General features: G+C 44.3%; 1 long non-coding RNA gene across 1 annotated transcript in view; it reads left to right on the top strand.

Moving 5' to 3' along the window:
* Positions 1-10,033: 10,033 nt before the first annotated feature.
* LOC126175149 (uncharacterized) overlaps positions 10,034-23,429 on the top strand; it is a 408,165-nt gene continuing 394,769 nt past the window's right edge. The window contains exon 1 of the long non-coding RNA XR_007535532.1: positions 10,034-10,230. This is a non-coding gene — a long non-coding RNA (uncharacterized LOC126175149). The remainder of the gene's footprint in view (positions 10,231-23,429) is intronic.

The raw sequence follows: 23,429 nt of genomic DNA, 5'->3' as shown, positions 1-23,429 counted from the left end.
CTACGGTCGCAGGTTCGAATCCTGCCTCGGTCATGGATGTGTGTGATGTCCTTAGGTTAGTTAGGTTTAAGTAGTTCTAAGTTCTAGGGGACTGATGACCACAGCAGTTAAGTTCCATAGTGCTCAGAGCCATTTGAATCCTGAGGATCACGACGGATACAGGGATTAGTGAACACAAAGTCGTAGCGAGGCTCAATTTCGTAACGAAGAAGTTCACCAAAACTAAACGCGAAATATATCTATTTATAAAAGCAACTAAAAATTCGGTTGACGTCTTTCTAAGAGACAGTATCCAATCCTTCCAAATTATGCAAGTGAAGACCATATGTGGCTTAAGTTCAAAGAAATAGTATCAACAGCGCTAGAGAGATTCATACCAAATAAATTAATAAGAGACGGAACTGATCCCCCATGGTACACAAAACACGACAGAAAGCTGCTGCAGGAGCACCGAAAAAGGCAAGTATAATTTAGACGAACGCAAAATCTCCAAGATTGGCGAAGTTTTACTGAGGCTCGAAATTTGGGGCGGATTTCAATGCGAGATGCATATAATAGTTTCCATAACGAAACTCTCTCTATAAATGTGGTGGAAAATCCAAAGAGATTCTGGTCCTATGTTAAGTAAATCAGCGGAAAGGCTCAGTAAGTGATGATGATGATGAGGAGGAGGAGGAGACAAGGGCCCCGACCCTTCGGAGCAGGTAGAATCGTGGCAAATGTCCGCACACCGCTCCGCGTCGGATGACGGGGCCTGTGCGCCACGGAGGTCGCTGACGCCGCGGCAAACCACACTGCAGTTCCCAGACAAACTCCCGTTGCGTAGCAAATGCGTGGCGCAATCGTTCCTCTGGTTTCATCAGATACCGGTACCTGAAGCGCTGTGTTCAGTGCCACCAGGGTATATATAATGTGTGCACACTGAGGGGTGATCCATCTGTCACAGTCGTCGGTGATCACACAGCGCCCACTGTTCTGACTGTGCACTCAGTAACTGTGCTGAGTTTAGAGGTGAACACTGATTGTAACATTCATTCTACGTGTGTGCCCCTCGTATTATCACGTCGAGAGAATTTGATACAGTAATTCACTGCATACTCTGTCTTACGACACATGTGCGGAAGTGGTAAAAATGTCAGCGCGGTGGAAATAATTCGTAATTTTGTTAAAAGCTAGTAGTGGCCTATGTTTACTTCGGAGATGTATTGAAACGTAATGCATAATTGTTCAGTCATACATCGGATCTGGACAGCTTGAAAATATCTTACATTTGAAAAACTACGTCGGTAATATTGACACTCAAAGATACAGTGGCTGCGAGTGGCAACAGCTATGCGAAAAAGAGATTGTTGTAAATTCTACAGGATGAACCCTCTGCCAGGTACTTAAATGTGATTTGCAGAGTATCCGTCTAGATGTAGACGTACAGGGTGTCCGAAAAGTCTTTCCCTGATTACATAAATTGATAACTCAGGCTAGAAGTAAGATACAAGTATGAAACTGGTGTCTAATTGTTTACAAACTATCAAACTTGTTTTCACACATCAGTAAACTTCCACATGAGCACCCTTGGTAGCACGTAGCACATCTAGGCGATATTCAATTTCCGTCCACACATTAGCCAACATCACACGATGGTGGTTATCTCAGACGATGCGACCTTTTTTGTCAGTGGAGTAGTGAATCGCCATAATGAGCGCATTTGGAGTTCACAACCCCCTGGCGAGGTCATGGAGTGCATCAGAGGCATTCCAAAGGTGAATGTTTAGTGCGCGCTATTGCACGATCGAATTATCGGGCCATTCTTCTTCGCTGAGGCTACCATCACATCTGCAGTGTATCTGGACATGTTGCAACTCTATGCTGTTCCCAGCTGCTTCAGTATCACCCCGATGTCTTGTTTCAGCAAGACGGTGCACCGCCTCATTGGGGTTTGGACGTCCGTGCCTATCTCGATATGACCTTTCCTGGGCGATGGATTGGTCGTGATGGGCCAACGGTTTGGCCTCCACGCTCTCCGACATAACCCCATTAGACTTCTTTCTATGGGGTTATGTCAAGGACGAGGTCTACCGAACACGTGTACCAGATCTTGAAACCCTGCGGCAACGGATAACTACAGTCGTTGAATCGATCCCTCCAGTGATGTTGGCTAATGTGTGGACGGAAACTGAATATCGCCTAGATGTGCTACGTGCTACCAAGAGTGCTCATGTGGAAGTTTACTGACGGGTGAAAAAACTTTGATAGTTTGTAAACAATTAGACACCAGGTTCATATTTGTATCTTACTTTTCGCCTGAGTTATCAATTTATGTAATCAGGGAAAGACTTTTCGGACACCCTGTACATCCACATCTAGATGGATACTCTGCAAATCACATTTAAGTGCCTGGCAGAGGGTTCATCGAACCACCTTCACAATTCTCTACATATACGACATAGAGAGCACATAGCGCACCCTGGGAATGTTAAGCTGATATAGATCACGGAAAAGAGAACGCGATGTGTGCTGTGAAAAGATTATCCAGTTCACAGAGAAGACACGGAAGAAGATGGACCTCGAATGGAAGACTGAAAACAAGAGAGGTACCACTGAAAGTACAGAATGTAACGGATATGAAAAACAGATTCGAGTTGGTGTTATAATACTTCGTTATCGTAATAAGGTAAAATGTAGCTTAACGTCTGCCTCCGTAGCGCAGCGGTAGCGTTACCGCCTACCACGCAAGGGCGCCAAGGTTCGATTCTCGGCAGGGGACTTGGTGTTGTGTGTCCATTTTCATCAACATTGATACGCAAGTCGCCGAAGTGCCGTCAACCAAAAAGACTTGCGATACGACGGCCGAAGCCCGAAGGAGATATCCCGGCCAATAAATGCCATTCGATCATTTCGTTTCACGTAACTTAATTTGAAATCTTTGCATAAATTGAAAATAATAGCGAGAAGAGTCCAATACATGCAGTTAACCTTTTGTCAGCCTGAACGCTGGTAGCGGTAACCAGATAGGAACGAAATAAATGTGGGATATCTGCGAACACTAGATCAACGTTAACAGCAGGCATTAAAATGAGATAGTTGAAAAATGTTATACGACATTGAAACTGAAATGTGAGGTGCTTGCAGCGATACCCAGACCAGAGTAATGAATGGCGACGAAGCAAATAAAACTGAACACACTTAGCGATTTTGTGGTCTAAATCGTATCTCTGGAATTAAGAATCATTTTTGAAACGTGTGTACGATACATTACTGACATCTTTTATCTTACAGTAAAATCTGGGTCGTAGTAAAAGTGATTGCTGAGAAATCGGTTCATGCCTGCAGTTCTCGTTTCCGAAATGAAATAGGCAAGAAACGTTTCACAACATACTGCTGTCATCACGTAGTCTTTTTTCTCCTGAAAGTCACATCTGATATAAGATTGTAGCGTATATTTTCGTGACTGGGTATATTGGCTGAGTAATAATTACTCGATCCGGATATAAATTTCAATAGAAACTAATGTGCATTAATTGCGATACGAAAGACCGCCAAACTCGTGTGGGGTCTGCGTCTCGAAGAGATTTTCGGACAATGTTCCGAACAGCTTAGCAATATGATATTCCCTTTGTCGGTAGCTTTAGGAGGATAGCTTTGTTAGCCGACTTTGATGTAATTTCTAATTTTTTTTTGTTTTTGTATTGTCTTTGTAGCAGAAGAGGGGAGAGGCATATATTATTGTATGAAAGGGATAGTCCGCCATTGCAATAGGGAATTGTGACTTTAATGTTTGTTGTCTGTATAGAATAGGTGGAAGGATTAAAAACCATTGTAATTCGAAAGAGCTCATCTTGATGAATAAACGACGAATATAATCATCGTCAAAGACAACAAAACGGGAAAAGGTAATTCTTTCATTTAAAAAACCGGACACTTCACATTGGACATTATATATGTTTAAGTTTTACCAGTAAGATTTACATCCTGTGGCGAAAGTAATTTCAAGAGCCTGCATCGAATTTATAATAACACGAACCAAAACCAGCGACGAGCGACAATGCCTCAGAAGTAACATACAGTAGCTCGGACTTGTGATTTATTCTCGCTACAGCGATTAAGGATCTGCTGCTGTATTCCTTCCCCTCCCGTTTTTTTTCTTTGAGACTCTGCAGAACCATCAATACTAATCGTCGACCGCCACAACTGTGGAGTCCCGGGACTGACATAACCGAGATTCAGAAGAAGAATTCTTCCTCCAGCAAATCTGTATTGCCGGAGATACAAAAATAATAGCAATAATAATTATTATTTTCAGAGAATCTCCAAGGTTTTGTTAGGAAACGTTCCGCAGTTAACTTCACAAACATTCATAATATTGTTGTTTTTTTTTATTTTTTTTTATCTTCGCAGTCGCCCAGTGCAGTAAAAAAAAATGGTTCAAATGGCTCAAAGCACTATGGGACTTAACATCTGAGGTCATCAGTCCCGTGGAGCTTAGAACTACTTAAACCTAACTAACCTAAGGACATCACACACATCCATGCCCGAGGCAAGATTCGAACCTGCGACTGTAGCAGCAGCGCGGTGCAGGACTGAAGCGCCTAGAACCGCTAGGCCACATCGGCCAGCCCAGTACAGTACACATTCAATCAAGAACTAGCATGTTATTGCAGTTAACTTGGGGAAGGGATATTATACCCTCTGCCTAGTACGTGCTGCTGTCGAACCACTTCAGCCGTTTCAACGGGGCCACATTGCAGGCCTGCGGGAAGCTGGACAGACTGTATCGACGAATTGCTGCACTCGTTGGGTCCAACGTACCGACGGTGCGTCGCTGTTTTCAGCGGTTGTCTCTGGAACATTCCCATACCCGAAGACCAGGTCCTAGACGTTCGTTTAGTACATACGTACGTCAAGATCGGCGTACAGTGCGAGCAGCGATGGCCGACCGTACATCATCCAGGCACAAGTTGTATCTGAGTCTGATGTGTCACCGAGGACTATTAGGAACTGTCTACTCGCAGCAGGATTACGATCACGTCAGGCTACCGCTGGCGTCACGACAGCACCAAGCGCGGCTACTCTTGTGTCGTGTAAGAGTCGACAGGAGAGTGGAATGGCGCCCTGTTGTCTTCAGTGTCTGTGTGCGAGTGATGGACGTACACGCGTGCACCGTGGATCTGGTTCAAATGGTTCAAATGGCTCTGAGCACTATGCGACTTAACTTCTGAGGTCATCAGTCCCCTAGAACTTAGAACTAATTAAACCAAACTAACCTAAGGACATCACACACATCCATGCCCGAGGCAGGATTCGAACCTGCGACCGTAGCGGTCGCTGGGTTCCAGACTGTGGATCTGGCGAGCGGCCTGTTCCCGCGTGCATCCGCCCACGAAACACAGAACCCATCCCAGGCTTCGTGGAGTGGAGGGCCATCAGATCCAACTCACGGTCACACCTAGAGTTTCTGCAGGGTAGAGTGACAGGCGCCCGCTGCATCGTACAGCTGATATTCCCATACTGCTGTCTTCTGCAGGAAGGTGATGATGTGCTTTTCCAGCAGGACAATGCTCATACACCTACAACTGCTGCGACGCTGCGTCCTCTTTGTGATGTACAAGAACTGCTCTGGACAGCAAGACCACCAGATTTCTCGCCATTCGAACACGTATGGGACATGACGAAGCGTGAATTTAATCGTCCTCCAGGCCTTGCAAGAATCATTGCCGAATTGTAGTAAAAGGCGCAATAGGCTTGCAACAGTGTATCGCAGGATCTACATCTACACCCCCATACGTACTCCGCAAGCCACCGTATGGTACGTGGCGGAGGGTACCCTGTATTACTACTAGTCATTTCCGTTCCTGTTCCACTCGCAAGTAGAGTAAGGGAAAAATGACTATCTACACGCCTCTGTGTGAGCCCTAATCTCTCTAATCTTACCTTCACGGTCCTTGCGCGAAGTGTGCATTGCCGGCAGTAGAATCGTTCTGCAGTCAGCCTCAAATGCCGGTTCTCTAATTTTTTTCAGTAATGCTCCTCGAAAAGAACGTCGCCTTCTCTCCAGTGTTTCCGATTTGAGTTAACGAAGCATCCCCGCAATGATGATGGCGTGTGACGAGGGCTTCCCGTCGGGTAGACCGCTCGCCTGTTGCAAGTCTTTCGATTTGACGCCACTTCGGTGACTTGCGCGTCGATGGGAATGAAATGATGATGATTAGGACAACACAACACCCAGTCCCTGGGCAGAGAAAATCTCTGAGCCAGCCGGGAATCGAACCCGGGCCTTTAGGATTGACAGTCCGTCGCGCTGACCACTCAGCTACCGGGGGCGGACATCCCCGCAGTAACTGCGTGTAGCTCGAACCTACCGGTAACAATTCTAGCAAGCAACCTCCGAATTGTATCGAAGTCTTGCCTTGACACTGCCTGGTTCTAATCCCGAACACTTGATCAGTACTCGACAATAGGTCGCACTAGCGCCCTACACTGAAGCACCAAGGAAACTGGTATATAGGCATTCGTATTCAAATACAGATATATGTAAACAGGTAGAGTACGACCTGTGGTCGGCAGCACCTATATTAGACAACAAGTGTCTGGCGCAGTTGTTAGATCTGTTACGGCTGCTACAATCGCAGGCTCTCAAGATTTAATCGAGTTTGAAAGCGGTATTATAGTCAGCGCACCAGCGATGGGACACAGCATCTCCGACGTAGCGATGAAGTGGGGATTTTCCCGTACGACCATTTCACGAGTGTGCCGTGAGTATCAGGAATCCGGTAAAACATCAAATCTCCGACATCGCTGCGACCGGAAAACGATCCTGCGAGAGCGGGACCGACGACGACTGAAGAGAATCGTTCGGCGTGACAGAAGTGCAAGCCTTCCGCATTTACTGAAGATTTCAATGCTGGGCCATCAACAAGTATCAGCGTGCGAACCATTCAACGAAACATCATCGACATGGGCTTCTGGAGCCGAAGGCCCACTGGGGTACCCTCGATGACTGCATGACACAAAGCTTTACGGCTCGCCTGGGCCCGTCAACACCGACATTGGACTGTTGATGGCTGGAAACATGTTGTCAGGTCGGACGAGTCTCGTTTCAAATTGTATCGAGGGGTTGGACTTATATGGGTAAGGAGACAAACTCAAGAATCCATGGACCCAGAATGCCAGCAGGGAACTGTTCAAGCTGGTGGAGGCTCTGTAATGGTGTGGGGCGTCTGCAGGTGAAGTGATATGGAACCCCTGATACGTCTAGATACGACTCTCGCAGATGACACGTACGTAAGCATCCTGTCTGGTCAACTGCATCCATTCATGTCCACTGTGCATTCCCACGGACTCGATCAATTCTAGCAGAACAATGTGACACCCCACATGTCCAGAATTGCTACAGAGTGGCTCCAGGAACACTCTTCTGAGTTTAAACACTTCCACTAGCAACCAAACTCCCCAGACACGAACGTTATTGAGCACATCTGGGGTGCCTTGCAACTTGCTGTTCAGAAGAGATCTCCACCCCCTCATACTCTTAAGGATTTATGGACTGCCCCGCAGGATTCGTGGTGTCAGTTCCCTCCAGCACTACTTCACACATTAGTCGAGTCCATACCACGTCGTGTTGCGGCACTTCTGCGTGCTCGTGGGGGCCCTACACGATATTAGGCAGATGTACAGTCGTGGACAAAAAGAGCGAGACCCCTCGCCTTTTCGTCATGCTGATCCGCCCAGCTCTAAGGTCTGCTACACAGCTCTGCGGGGTCATAGTGTTAATTCCCTCTAGCACTACTTCAGAAGGGGACTGGGTGTTTGTGTTGTCCTCATCATTTCATAATTATCATCATCATTCGTGACAGTGGCAATATTGGACTGTGTAAAAAAATTGGGACTTTGTACGGGCGCTGATGACCGCGCAGTTGAGCGCCCCACAAACCAAACATCATCATCATCACTACTTCAGACATTGGTCGAGGCTATACCACGTCGTGGTGAGGCACTTCTGCCCGCTCGTGGGGGCCCTACACAATGTTAGGCAGGTGTACCAGTTTCTTTGGCTCTTCAGTGTATATGCGGTGTCTTTACAGATAAAACACATTTCCCTAAAATTCTCCCAATAAATTCGCCTTCCCTACTGCAATCTGTACATGCGCATTCCATTTTATGTTGCCTTCCAGTGTTATCCCTTGATAATTAACTGACGTGACTATGTCAAGCAGCACGCTACTAATGCTGTGCTCGAACACTGTAGCTTTGTTTTTCCTACTTACTTGCATTAACTTACATTTTACTACATTTAGAGCTGGCTGTCATTCACTACGTCAACTAGAAATTTTGCCTAAGTTATCTTGAAACCACGTACAGTCACTCAACGATCACACGTTTCCGTACAACATAGCATCATCAACAAACAACGGCAGACTGCTGGTTATCCTTTCTGCCACATCATTTATCCACAAAGGAAAAAAAAAAAAAATGGCTCTGAGCACCATGCGACTTAACTTCTGAGGTCATCAGTCGCCTAGAACAGAACTAATTAAACCTAACTAACCTAAGGACATCACAAACATCCATGCCTGAGGCAGGATTCGAACCTGCGACCATAGCGGTCGCTCGGTTCCAGACTGTAGTGCCTAGAATACCACGGCCACTCCGGCCGGCAGAAAATAACAGCAGTCCTAACAATACCTTTGTCTCTGACTTATGCCCACCGTCGAGGCCAGCATACTGGGTTATGTTATTTAAGAAGTCTTCGAGCCATTCTCCATCTTTATGATCGTTCGCATGCGAGAACACTCTCCTGCATTGTATATTGATGTAACTGTCTGAGCAACCTCTGTTGTGACATGTGTGTTTCATTTCGTCTGAATATATCGTATACAACTGCAGTGATGAACTACCTATCGTATCACTTGTCCTAAAATTAGCGTGTTTCTGAAGGTGTTGCATTTTTTCCAGCAGTGTCACTTGTGAACTGAAATGTATTAGCATTATACGCTACTTTTACCAGGATTCTTACGTTCGTAAATTCTTTTCCGTGACCGTTACAAATAAGAGATTGTGTGTTGCCAGTCCCATACATTTTGCAGCCCTGGAATCGAAGAAAAGTCACAATACTGCCGTCCAAACGTGCAAGTGACTCGAACCGAAGCTCTTTGATCCAGAGCATTTCTGTTCCGAATAATGTGCACAGTTGCTCCTTCAGTGGAATCGTAGAGTCACATTAATCTGGCGAGCGTTATTTTATGGAACTATTCCAGCCAGCCACACCGGCACAGTTGCTGCCATGAGTAAGTAATTGATCTCAGCGAAGAGCGGCAGGCCGGCCGCTGTGACCGAGCGGTTCTAGGCGCTTCAGTCCAGAACCACGCGGCTGATACGGTCGCAGGTTCGAATCCTGCCTCGGGCATGGATGTGTGTGATGTCCTTAGGTTAGTTAGGTTTAAGTAGTGCTTAGTCTAGGGGACTGATGACCTCAGATGTTAAGTCCCATAGTGCTTGGAGCCATTTGAACCATTTGAAGAGTGGCAGCAGGGTACTGTCGCAAATAAAGACTTGGAGGAACGTAAGACGCTAGAGACAGAAACATCTTCGGAGCTGCTATAACGATGTTTGCGGCTTTCCAACATAAGGAAAGGACGAGTTGTGCGAAATGGTCCGATAAATGTGCTCGTGACAGAGAACTGACGAAAAACATCTGAACTTGAACTACTGACATAATGGTTGTAAGCTTGTAGTGACCTTGATGGCCGACATGTGATGTAAGTAAATAGTTATTCTGGTGTACTGGAACTCAGTCGATACTTACAGTCGGACGCTGGCTAATATTGTTTCGTCCCGGCGCCCATCTCCTGCGACGGCGGATTGCACTCGCAGAGTTCGCTGTCAGTGACCGCCGACCGCTGTCATTGGCTGCACGGCGCGCCTCGACAGACGGCGCTGGCAACGCCCGCCGCGCCGAGCGCAGCCGACCTCAGCCGAGTGCAGCCGAAGCGGGCGCAGTCTCCGCCGGCTCCAGAGCAGCGCTCAGTCGTTGCGTGGCGGTCGCACCGAGGCTGTCGGTGGCGCGAGTGGCCTTGCCTGCGTGTGCGTGCGTGTGTGTTTGTGCTCCGCCTGTACGTCCGGTCGGCAGTGGAGAGCTGTTTCCGTGTACAGTGCTTGCTGCGCGTTTACGGACAGCACCGTCTGGGGGTCGACAACTACGCTGGGGCACGTGCGACGCAGAATCCTCCAGCCGCTGATGTGAGTACACCTAGAGTGCAGGATAAGCTAGGCTAGGCTGCGCGCATTCCAGAGGCTGCCTTCGGGCTCGGCATACCATTGCACTCCAGGCCAGGCCGCGCCTCGCTCACGTATGTGTGTTAGGGTCGCCGCTGTTCGAAAACCGCTACGCCAACAACGGAGGACGATCGCTGTACTGCTCGGGACAAACACTTGTCACCACCGTTCACGTTGTGTATCCGAAACAGTGTAACACTGCAACTTTCCTATGTTACGTGGCACTGGATGATCATGACAGGCTAACTGATTTTATAAATACCTCAGTTTCCTGCTTTAGTTCGGCAGTTTGGTGTTATCAGGGAGTGTTTTCATCCGTTGATATACATTATTTTGGGTTCCAGAGTGATATGGACCTATCCACTCATCGTTTGGTTGCGGTAAGAAACTGTACCATGGTCAGAGCCTTGGATTAAGTTGGAAGGCGACAGTCCGGCAGAGTGTTGACAGTCAGTGGATATGTAAAAGAAATAAGTAATGCGGCTACAAAGTGATCTGCAGTATAGTGTGTCTGTAACTGACCCACTATTCGTTAGGTTGAGGTAAATTCAGTATAACTGCTTTGTCTAATAGATGGATCTGAACGTTTTGCGCCATACGTCAAACATAAAGAATAAACAAAACAAATCTCTGCTTGTCACGATTTTAATAGCAATGTTTAGTTTGGCACGATGCGTTTCGCTAATGATGTAACGGTTAGTAAAAGATACGTCAAGTACTTGTCATACTGACAATGTTTGTCATTACGGAGGGTGAGGTAGCGGAATATTCTACGGGGCGAAAGATTTGACCAGAAAACTGAAATCATTTACGACATTCTTCTTAACAATGTCATTTAGTAATGCAGTAGTGCCATCAGATTAAACACATTTCTCTGAAATGGAAGTCGTGGTAGGGACCCAATGGTAGTTTGGGATGCTGGTGTAAGCTGGGTGTGCGAATTATATTTCTGCTCTGCTGGTCGCGTAATTAGTAGTCTATCGACAGGAAGGTAACTCTACAGAGGCAGCTATAGCAAAGTTGCCGACCATAGTAATTAGCTGTCCTGTCCGCCTGATATCTGTACATAAACGCGGGACTGCTCACAACAGCTAGCCATTGCGATGTTTGTTTGGGCTGTAGCGAAGCTACGACAATGACTGGCGTTCTGATTTGACAGAGGCGCCACTGTGGGTACGTTAAAACGGCGGTTCATACGCACTTTGTCCCTATAAATATGAAGAAGTTATGAGTCTACAGGTTACACAAAATGGTTAAGGCTTTCGTGGCCACATGTTGACAATCTGTCTATTAGCTTCTGTCTCTGGTTCTTCGGCCGACGTTCGTCTGATGATTTTTCTGACGAGTGGCTGACATTGTCAGAGCTTCACTCCACCAGCAATGGAGGGGGAAGGTTTGATAATGCCAGCCACTGGCGAAACGTCAGAAAAATGATCAGACGAACGTCGGTCGAACAGCCCGAGGCAGAAGACAATAGGCAGGTAGTCTACAGGTTCATTCCCAATATCTGAACAGGATGGCGTGCTCATTTATGACGACTCCGCTCTCTGTTTATATAGCGTCCCCTTTCTCGCAAGCAACCTGCCGAAGTAGTTCAATAATATGACGGAATGGTTCAGCTTTCACCAATGACATTATAAACAACACTCAGCACTACGAATAACTTGGGCGACTGTGAAAATATGCGTATTAAAATACCGCGAATATGAAATTATGCAGCGAAAATGTTCTTCTTTAGAGCCTTCAAACATATGAAAGATTTAAAGATATCAGACCAGAGAGGGAAACACGTACTTTAAACGCGGGCGCATCAAATGACGACGGAATGTAGAGAACAGGCTGTCATTAACACGTTTTTGGCTTTGCCAACTCAAAACATAACTCTCACCTTGCAGTCTGTGTCAGACTTCGGCCACGTCTGTCCGTCCAAATGACCCTCATTTGATTACGACGTCGGGAGTTAGGGGAGCGCAGAGCAGCAGTGATTACGCGGCAGTTTTTCGTCCAGCGCTCGGCGCGGCCTAGTCGGAGAGTGCGACGGGCCGCTGGTTGCTACGTGACCGCTGGTTGCCGCTGCTGCCCCGTCCGTCCTGTGACGTCATGTAGCGGTCGGCGCGCTTCCACTAGTTAACGCCGATTGGCCAAGGGCTTCGCGCGGCCACTGTCGCTGTACGGAGAATTCGCCACCTACGCTCTTCCTGAGTCACGGGTCGCTGTTTACTGCGGCGCAGGGCATAATTCGCAGTCCTACCACTGCAGCTGTTGGCGGCCAGCTGCGTGGCACTGTGTAGAACGGGCTGGCAACCTGTTCGCAGTATGCGACCCAACTCTTGTAATATATTATGGGACCGTCAGGTGCCCGTATTTCGGGTTTTTGTCTACCTCTGCGAATGTCGGAGAGGATATGCAATTACATTTATCATGTTTCGTGGATACGTCGCAAAAGGGTCTCTGAGATGTGAAAGGAAGTCAACCATGTACATATTTTTCGAAGTGAAATACTTAGGTGTACCTTCCGCGCATCACTGAAGTGCACAGTGGAGAATACTTCCAACAGAACCATAGCTTAGGGTTTCTTCTCGTTTCATTCGCGCATGAACCGTGGGAAGAATGACTTCGTAAATACTTCTGGATGTCTTGTTCTATGCTGTTGTCTTCAGTCCAGAGACTGGTTTGATGCAGCTGTCCATGCTACTCTATCCTGTGCAAGCTTCTTCATCTCCGAGTAACTACTACAATCTACATAGTTCTGAATCTGCTTAACGTATTCATCTTTGTCTCCCTCTACGATTCTTACCCTCCACGCTTCCCTTCAATACTAAATTGATGATTCCTTGATGCCTCAGGAAGTGTCCCACTAGCTGGTCCCTTCTTCTCAGGTTGTGCCACAAATTCCTCTTCTCCCCAGTTCTATTCAGTACCAGTACTCAGTACCGGTATTCAGTACGTGGTTTACCCATCTGATCGTCTAGATTTTTCTGTAGCACCACGTTTCGAAAGCTTCTATTCTCTTCTTGTCTAAACTGTTTATCGCCCATGTTTCACTTCCAAACATAGATACACTCCATACAAATACTTTCAGAAACGACTTCCTGACACACGAATCTATACTCGATGTTAACAAATTTCTCTTCTTCAGAACCGCTTTCCTAGCCATTGCCAGTATACATTTTATATCCTCTCTACTTCGACCACCATCAGTTATTTTGCTCCGCAATTAGCAACACTCATCTACTACTTTGTGTCTCATTTCCTAATCTAATTCCTTCAGCATCACCCAGCTTAATCCTGCTGCATTCCGTTATCCTCGTTTTGATTTTGTTGATATTGATCTTATATCCTCCTCTGAAGACACTGACGGTTCCGTTCAACTGCTCTTCCAGGTCCTTTGCTGTCTCTGATGGAATTACAATGTCATCGGCGAATCTCAAAGTTTTTATTTCTCCTCCATGGACATTAATTCCCACTCGAAATTTTTCTTTTGTTTCCTTTACTGCTTGCTCAATATACAGATCGAATAACATCGGAGATAGGCTAAAACCCTGTCTCACTCCCTTCTCAACCACTGCTTCCCTTTCGTGCTCCTCGACTCTTCCGACTGCCATCTGCTTGTACAAATTGTAAATAGCCTTTCGCTACCTGTATTTTACCTCTGCCACCTTCAGAATTAGAAAGAGAGTATTCCAGTCAACATTGCCACGCGCTTTCTGCAAGTCTAGAAATGCTAGAAACGTAGGTTTGCCTTTCCTTAACCTATCTTCTAAGATAAATCGTAGGATCAGTATGCCTCACGTGTTCCAACATTTCTACGGAATTCAAACTGGGCTTCCCCAAGGTCGGTTTCTACCAGTTTTTTCCTTTCGTCTGTAAAGAATTCGTGTCCGTATTTTGCAGCTGTGACTTATCAAAGTAATAGTTCGGTAATTTTCACACCTGTTAACACATGCTTTCCTTGGAATTGGAATTATTATATTCTTCTTGAAGTATTTCGCCTGTCTTCGCGGCGAAGTCAGGGATTTTCACCTGCCTCGAGATGACTGGGTGTTTGTGTTGTCCTCATCATTTCATCATCATTCACGAAAGTGGCGAGATTGGACTGAGCAAAGGTTGGAAATTTGTACCGGTGTTGATAACCGCGCAGTTGAGCGCCCCGCAAATCAGTCGTCATCATCATTTTGTCTGTCTCATACATCTTGCTCACCAGATAGTAGAGTTTCGTCAGGGCTGGCTCCCTTCAGTAGTTCTAATGCAATGTTGTCTACTGCCGGGACCTTGTTTCGACTTAGGTCTTTCAGTGCTCTGTCAAATTCTTCACGCTGTCTCATATCTCCCATTTCATCTTCATCTACGTCCTCTTCCATATCGGTAATATTGCCCTCAAGTACATCGCCTTCGTATAGACCGTCTGTATACTGCCTCCACCTTTATGCTTTCCCTTCCCTTGTTGTTCCATACGACTTGGAATTACGAAATATTACTGCAATTAAGCGCTCATGTTAATTGCAATATATCGTAAAACATTAAAGTTTCCGTGGAGTAGAATGGGCTGTCCAAAAGAAAATCGATGAAGTCAGCCGTAGATTCCACATCACCCTCAAGACATTTAATATGATCTATTGAATACATATGTATTCGTGTGACTTACTCCTTTGTAAACGGTAACGGCCTAACCTCTGTAGAACATCTTAGCCCTAGGATTTTCATTTGTAACACTATTTAAGAAAAGGTGATTTTTTAAAAGGACAGAGGACATTAATGAATGTGTGCTGTGAAGTTGATGTCAGGTTATTGAAGAAGCCTTTGCAGGCTGTTCTTATCACTAACTTTGGATACAATTTGTGTAGCACGCATTTGTATTCTGGAAATACTTTCGCTTTGTTGTTTCCCTATCGTCAAGTATTGCAAATTTTTGTAAAGGCTTTTCGTCATGACCTGGTGCAGATGCGTAAATTTTGCGAGAATCTGCTTCACTGTTACTCCATGGTAAAATTCGTCGCTGGTTGTAATTCGGCAAAGAAATATCGCCACAGCTGACTGATGTACGGAAGCACTGGCTGTTCTGCTCAGACACGAATGCGTCACAAGGCCTTGTCGAAATCTTCAACTGAAACTTGTAAACACTGAAAATGGAGGTTTCACAACGAAAAATTTGTCAGTAAATAAAAAGATCAAAATGTAGTTAGTCTATATACAATTAACTGGAGCACCTTCAGTTTATAATCATGCATACATACACAGTAAAAAAATAGATAAGCAACCATACCGTATCCGCACCTTTGTATCGCAATACAATAAAAAGTTGTTGAATCAATTACAGGTGCACATGTCACTTCTATAACAGGAAAAGTCACGTTTATGAATATGATGCGACTTAACGTGCTAGTACTCGGCAGTACAGATTTCTTTTATCACGGTGCATGATTGTCTCTAAAGTTTCCGGCCACAGACCTTCCGTTATGATAAGTCTTCTTTCAGTCTTTCTTTTTATGGTGCTAACGAACTGTGTATGTATTCCCTCGACATTTTAAGAGTATGTAGACGGCGGCAATACCCTTCGGGAAAAAAACCTCACTACGGCTACGAACAGAATGAGTGCTTTATTGATGCAACTTACAATGTTTTTTCTGTTAATTTATTACATAATGCGGTCGTGAACATAAGGGAGCCAGAATTTTTTGAAATTGTTGAAAGACTAGCATTGTGATCAGTGCCAAATGTCTCACTAGAGATGTTCTCTCGTTAAGAAATGGAGCGTAGGTGGAATGGCTGTTTAGGCTGTTGAGCATAAATACTTCCAGTTGAAACAGTAAGGGATCTAAAAACCTTTACATCGCTTCATCTGCTATTTCTTTCGAAATACTCACCGCCTGCTAGAATCTGATATGGAAACAGTTGAGAATTGATATTCATTTGTCAGTCTGAGACGATCACGTAGCTAAACATAGCTTCCTTGTTTTTATAGTCGAATATCTTACGCTCTGTGGACTAATTATTATTTGATGTTATTCCTTTGTCGGAATATTTGACAAATGTTTGACTCCATAGAAATGAATTTCACTTCTGAGAACTATTGCTTGATTGTCGGCTTTATTATCGTGGTTGTTAAAGTTTTGTAATACCATTTAAAGAGCCGTTTTTCTTTGATGTATTCCAGTTCCATAAGTACCAGACTACAATGCTGATAATCGTATGGCAATAAGCAATATCACTCACAATTCTTGGGTAAATGGAGACGAGAAATGATTGTACTGTATTGTGTGAGACGGTAATTTTTAATTTTATTTATTTCTTCGTTAGAATTAAAATCGACTTTTACGTCTTTCGCCCTCTGGCGATGAGATTTCGGCGACGGAAATTTCCGCCAGTCGAGCTATCAGTGAATTCTACCGAGAGATGAGGCAACTCCATTAGTAGATTTTATTTGTTGCAGTGCAACTTTGTGCGTATTATTGTAATGCATGTGCTGCTTCGAGCTCCGTTTCTTATTTTATCGAGAGTCTGTGTGCCTTAGCTAACACAGTGACCTATGTATGAAATAGTATTTTTCTTGTACTTAACTGTGCTGTGCAGAGACCTACTGCGTCCGCTGCAACCTGTTTGTCATATTTTACTTCACAGAAGTTTCGGAATTTGCGTCCATTTTCAATTCTTTCCAGTGCACAAATAACAATGTGAACCAAAGTTGTGTGACAACGTAGTTTACTTTCGCAGTCGAGACAGCTGAAAGTGGACACAAATCCGGTAACATCCCCTGTACTTTGCAGTAAAAACGAGTAAGTGGCAGTGGATCTGCGAGGATTGTGTTATTCAGTATCTTTTCATTAAATGGTACACCATGTAACGAAGGCGTAATGAGCAGCTCTTAAAGGGTTCGAGATATGGAAACATTTTTCAACAGTGGAGTGACCATTATTATAATGTGAGATAAACCCTTGCACATCTATCTACCGACATATTGAAGCCAGTCCGTTTTAATGAAAGCGCATACTACTTACAAGGAGGCCACACAGCAGTCAGTCCCAAAAGTCAGAGAACCCCAAAAAATTATTTATAAAATGAATTTTAAGTTTTACGAATGTCTTTAATATCCTAAAGTAAGGTCGATTTTACGACATGCTGTGTGGCTGTGTGGCAGAGCGCTTGCTCACTAGGTGAGTGACCTGTGCTCGTTTCCTGGCTGTCGTAAATTTTCAAACAAAGCACCTGTTCTACGAGCATTTCTGTGAAGAGTAAAATACACAAAGATGAAGAAAAATTTGATTGGTAATGTTTATTTAAATGATTTCTATTAATAATTTCATAAAAGTTCAGTAATTAAGAATTTTTCTTAGAACTGATAAATATGTGTTGGTTAGCATGAAAAAAATGGTTCAAATGGCTCTGAGCACTATGGGACTTCACATCTTAGGTCATCAGTCCCCTAGAACTCAGAACTACTTAAACCTAGCTAACCTAAGGACATCACACACATCCATGCCCGAGGCAGGATTCGAACCTGCGACCGTAGCAGTCCCGCGGTTCCGGATGCAGCGCCTAGAACCGCACGGCCACCGCGGCCGGCCGATTAGCATGAAATTTATATTTAATGACATAGCTATTCTTGTCAAACACCTTGATACCTTGAGGGGAGAGGGGCAGCTTGTTTACGTTGAACTTACTGCTTTCAAAAATTGTGCAGAGGCCCAAATATTGAAAAGTTAACGCATGTTTGAGTGTGTGTTCGTCAGTCAGCAGGAGTAACCTAATTATGATGACGGCCCTTAGCGCATCGAAAATTCATTGTATAACGATCAATCAATCCGGGTGCATGCCCAATAGACGTTCAAGCGGCGCATTTGAGTGTTTGCCTGACAGACGAATCTGTATCCCTAATCACAGAACGTAGGTATGATGTACCTTGTACATTTTAAGTTGTTAAAGTGTGAAGTTTGTCATTACCCTCCTTAGATTTGTAGGAGACGTATCATGCAGGTGGTTACACCGCATGCATATATTTACGTTGTTGTGAATGGTTTTGGGGCCATAAACCCGTTAAAGCCGTGTTACACCCGTTGTCTCAGACGCAACAAGAGGCATGCGTGTAGGGTCACGCCTCTATCGACATCAGCGGATCCTGAGTTCGTTCTAGTGACAGGCGCCGCAGCCTGTATGTTTTGGACACAAGCGAATTCGTAGAAAGATGCTCATTTGCTGGAATAATTGATGCTTGTGTGGCGATGATAGAAGAGAGAAAAATGGCAATGAATATTGCGTTTAATAATTGTGCTCGTGATTTCGAAGTAACACATTATACAGTTGGGCCAGTAAGAAAATACAACAGAGACGCTGTATTAGTGGTAAGTATCTTAGCTCAGGCACATTCTTGCTTCCAGAGGAGATTATTCCGTTTTAAAGTTGGAATTCAAGACATCCACTACATCGGAATCTACCATCCCAGAAGTTTTTAAGCCTCTGGTGAAATCATCAGAAACCTACATTAAGCTACGTTGATAGCCACTTAAAGTTTCTGTGTCCGGGAAACAAAACACTTAGATCATGCTTAACGTTTAATAAACAGTTTAGGAATATGCGAAACGTGTGTTACTGAACATACAGCACTGTGGAGATACACGGAAAGGAAGAACTGAAAAGAGAACACATTACAGTTTATACAGGGTAAGTCAAGAGGCAAGTTAGACGCTTTGAAGGGTGATAGTGATTCTTAACAAAAACGTCATATGAACATATTTCCTGTTCTTAACAATTTCCGATGAAACTAGCGAAAACAATGGCAGGCAGGACGAACGCGGGTGATACAGTAAGTGAAACATTGTGATGTAATGTTTTGTTTGAACGTTTAAGCTGCTGTCTTGCTATCTAGCTCGTTCATACGCACCTTTACTTGATCACACGCTGTAATGCCCGTTATGTGTGATATGACGAGGGGACCTTCTGGGGGGTGCATCGAGCTATGAGCTCCCACTTCGCCTGCTTATAGTGTGGGTAGGCACCTATCACACCCTAAAACTGTAGGAGCCAATGCGGCCACCTTTTTGAAATATTGCCTGTTAGTTTGGGCAGCTGTTTATATATACAGAAAAATTTCACTATCGTGGCAAGTTAGCGAGTAGCCGAGTGGCGCCGGCACGGTAGCTCAGCGTGTTCGGTCAGAGAGTCGGTTGGCATCTGTAAAAAAAAAAAACACGTGGAAGGGTCAACAAACGAACTTGAACGGATCTCATGTGACGTCCGCGACGACCAAACACAACGATCAACAAGGAACAAAATGAAAAATAAAGGAAAAAAGTGTCAAGCTAGCGTCTCCCCCGTCCAGGCGACCCTGGTTCGAGACCCGTCTGTCACTTTTGTTACCTTTTTTTTTTCAAAAGCCTTTTTAATTTATAATTAATCATGAACATTTCACAATGAATTGATAATAGGAATTACAAGCCTCTATAAATCAAAATTACAATTGAATGTCACATTTTGTTTCAATCTTTTGCGTTTTTTTTAATTTTAACAGGAATTAACCATAATGTAATTTCTTGAAATATTTTATTATTGTTCAATTTGTTTTCGTTGTATTTTTAATTTTGTTCCGTTGAGGTAGGGAATATTAAAAAGAAAACAACGAATGAGGGATTAAAAATATATTTCATTTAATGGAAAGTTAAGCGATATTTCCTATATTTTGACGAGTACATTCCGACGGATGATATTTGTTGTAAAAACAATCAGATCATTTGTACTTTTGACACCACGAACATTGTACGAATGCACATTCATTTTCGTCACAATCGCATCTGTATTTTCTCAAGTCCACAGGAAACACCACTGCATTGACGTTATCGAATACTTCTTTTTGCGATGGATCTAGCGTCGCGAAAACAAAAGTAGCGTAGATGGGTCTTGAACCAAGGTCGCTTGGACGGGAGTCTCGCTCGCTTGCCACTCGGCAACTCGCGCACTTGCCACGATAGTGAAACTTCTCTGTATGTAAAGAGCTGCCCAAACGTTAACAGGCAATAATTCAAAAACGAGGCCGCATTGGCACCTACTATTTCAGGTGCCTACCCACACTATAAGCATGCGAAGTGGGAGCTCATAACTCGATGCACCTCCCAGAAGGTCCCCTCGTGAGCAGAGGAAAAAATTACGAAAGTCTTTCTGTCCAAACGATGTCCAAAATCGGGTCACATAAAACGCGCCTCAGATCGGTGAGAAAGACAATTTAGTTGAAATTGTTCATTTCAGATGCCGTACGGCATACTACCTATTCCTCACGCTGCACATTAGTAACTTGGACGCAGAGTATTTTCTTTTGAATTAACTGGCTTCGTTAAACAAAACCGAATGACCGTTAAATTAAAAAATTATATGTGCACCAGTTTCTGTTCGCATTAGCAAATCAGACTTCGTCGATACAAAAGAAGCAGGTTCTATGTAATGTATGTGAGTAATAATTACCTTAATGAAATGGCCACTGTGGAGGCTGGACAATTCGCAACCACGCCGACTGATCACAATAACTCACCATTTCTCCCATGAGATGAGCTACTAAAATGTAATGTTGTGATTAAAATAAAAGATCATAAAGCAATAGATTGCTTTCCATCTTAACTTATTATTCAATAAGTAGACTTGGGCCATATGTCCGTACCGAAAAATCAAGAACAACAACATAAGAAAAGATAACAAGAAGAGTGTAAAAACAAGTGAGTCAAAAATGACATTTTCTTTTTTATATTACTCTCGAAGATATAAATTTAATCTGCATTATTATAGGTCTATATAGCATGTCAGTCCTTTGCTCGTAATAACAGTATTATTTTCTATTTTCAAATTAACTTGTGCAGACTAAGAAAGAAAATAAAAATATAATTGAGCCATTTCAACCCATGTAAAATAGAGTTCCTCCTGCGTGTCCACTTTGTGCTTGTGGATTTCGCTCTTAATGAGTCAGCAGCTCGGGGTCTAGTGGAAGCCGGCACGGTAGCTCAGCGTATTCGGTCAGGAAAAAAAAAAAAACTGAGTAAAGGAATCAACGATCAACTTGAACGGATGTGTTGTAACGTCCGCCCAGACCAAACGCTACGAACTATATCGAACAAAATGAAAAAAGTGAAAAAGTGGCTAGCGTTGCTGCCTCTGGATCACGGGCTCCCGGATTCGATTCCCGGCCGGGTTGGAGATTTTCTACCTGGGTACTAGGTGTTCGTGTTGTCCTCATCATTTCATCATCATTCGCTAAAATGGCTAGATTGGACTGTGTAAATATTGGGACTTACTACGGGCGCTGATGACCGCGCAGTTGAGTGCCGCACAAACTAAACATCATAGCTCTTAAGTCAACCCTACAAACAGAAATCTAATGAGGTGACCTATGTGGCCAAGAAATGACTCCATGGCCGCGGAGCCAACGTCCAGGATAGTTTTCAGTGAGGCACTGTACTGTGTCACTGGCCGTACGGAATGTGCAGGGGCTCCTTCGTGCTGAAAGTGCGACTTCGTGTGGCCAAAGGAGTATTCTGGTAACAAATTTTGAAGTAGAGATATTGTACTCCATTAGGGCGGTTGTCTACAACAGCTGGACCGATAAGTAGGTCATCAATAATACCTCACAACGCACGATGAAATGGTCGGCAAAGGCAAGACTACGTATCCAAATGTCGCTTTGGTTATATTTGCATGTGAGTGCTGGCGAAGGAGATGCGACTGACGTCCGTGATTTTTCAGACAGCTATATGTCGTATACGGTTAACTAAAGGATATACGTTCATTTGAAGTTTTTTCATTCAGAATCACCGGAAATATCATCCGTCAAAGCATGTACGTTTCCTCCTGATTAACCTCGTGTATACGCGAGCGTGTGTTTGTGCGTTATGAGGAAAGGTCCTGTTTCCGACAAAAGCATTTAGATTTATTAGTTTCTTTCCTTCAGCTTTAACCTCTAAATTCAAGAGAAGAGTTGTTAGATGCCGCACGTGATATTGAAAGGAGGTGGAACTTCTCGCAGTGTCGGGGCTTTAGATGTCTAGCATGTGCTGCTTGTACAATACCGGTCACGATTTCAGTGTTGCCTTATTTGTTGTCCTTATTTTTGAGGAAATGAAGTGTCTTTACGTTTGCCTGTTCTCAAACAAGGAAAAGCACAGATAGTACTTTGATTCCGTAGCTCTTGCCGGCGTCTTATATGTTTATGCTCTTCACGGGTATGCTGCCGGACTACACGATATTTCGGAAATCCATTTGGCCGCCATTTTCAGAAGTGGAGCAGCTGCCCCCTGCGAAGCGAAGAATTCCATCGCCGCCGGCGGTAGAAACTGGCGCAAGTGATAAATCGCAAATTAAGATGTAGTGGGTCGAAAATCCGACCGTTGTTATATCAGATGAAATAGGGTTCCATATCTTGCTTAAAGGAAAACTTTTATCTCTCTTAATAATGTCATCAGATAATCGTATTTCGATGGCTTCCTTGAGCGCACAATCCCAGTAACGAGAAGCCGGAGCAATAATTTACGTCTCTTCAAACGACAAGTTATTCCCTTCAAAACAATGTTCGGCGACGGCAGATTTTTCAGGCTGAAGCAAATGTATGTGACGCTGATGTTCCACACATCGGTCATGAACAGTGCGAATAGTCGTCCAATATAGGCCCTTACACAATGACAGGAAATTTTATAAACTCTAAGATTTCTCAATCCCAAATCATCTATAACAGATCCAATCACTTTTAATATCACATTTTCCGGGGAATTCTAGAAATTTTTGAAGAAATACTTCCAGCAAAGGATACTAGTAGTAAAAAATAAGAGAAATCAGGGCTCGCACAGAAAAATTTAACTGCTCGTTTTTCCCGCGTGAAGTTCGATAGTGGAACGGTAGAGAGAGACAGCTTGAAGTGACCAGACTTCACGGATTTAAGCTCAGTCTAGAATCTGCCGGAGCACCTCGATCTGGCTGTTGGCACCATTTATCCTCAATTGAGAAACCTCTCGCAGCTGGCCACGGCGCTGTCGGTACGTTCCAGAATTTCATTGACTCTTCCTGTACGTCTCGCAGCGGTTGGCTCTTCGCAAGGTGGTTATTGAGGCTTTTGACGGGTTGTCACGTGACCGGACAGTGTTTGTGTTCCGTAAGCCATTCTACAGTGTTTGGGACCAGTACTAGCGATCTTGTTTCGT

The sequence above is a fragment of the Schistocerca cancellata genome, chromosome 3, assembly GCF_023864275.1.
Source record: "Schistocerca cancellata isolate TAMUIC-IGC-003103 chromosome 3, iqSchCanc2.1, whole genome shotgun sequence".
In the NCBI taxonomy this organism is placed as follows: Eukaryota; Metazoa; Arthropoda; class Insecta; order Orthoptera; family Acrididae; genus Schistocerca; species Schistocerca cancellata.
This window is presented reverse-complemented; position numbering and strand designations above follow the sequence as displayed.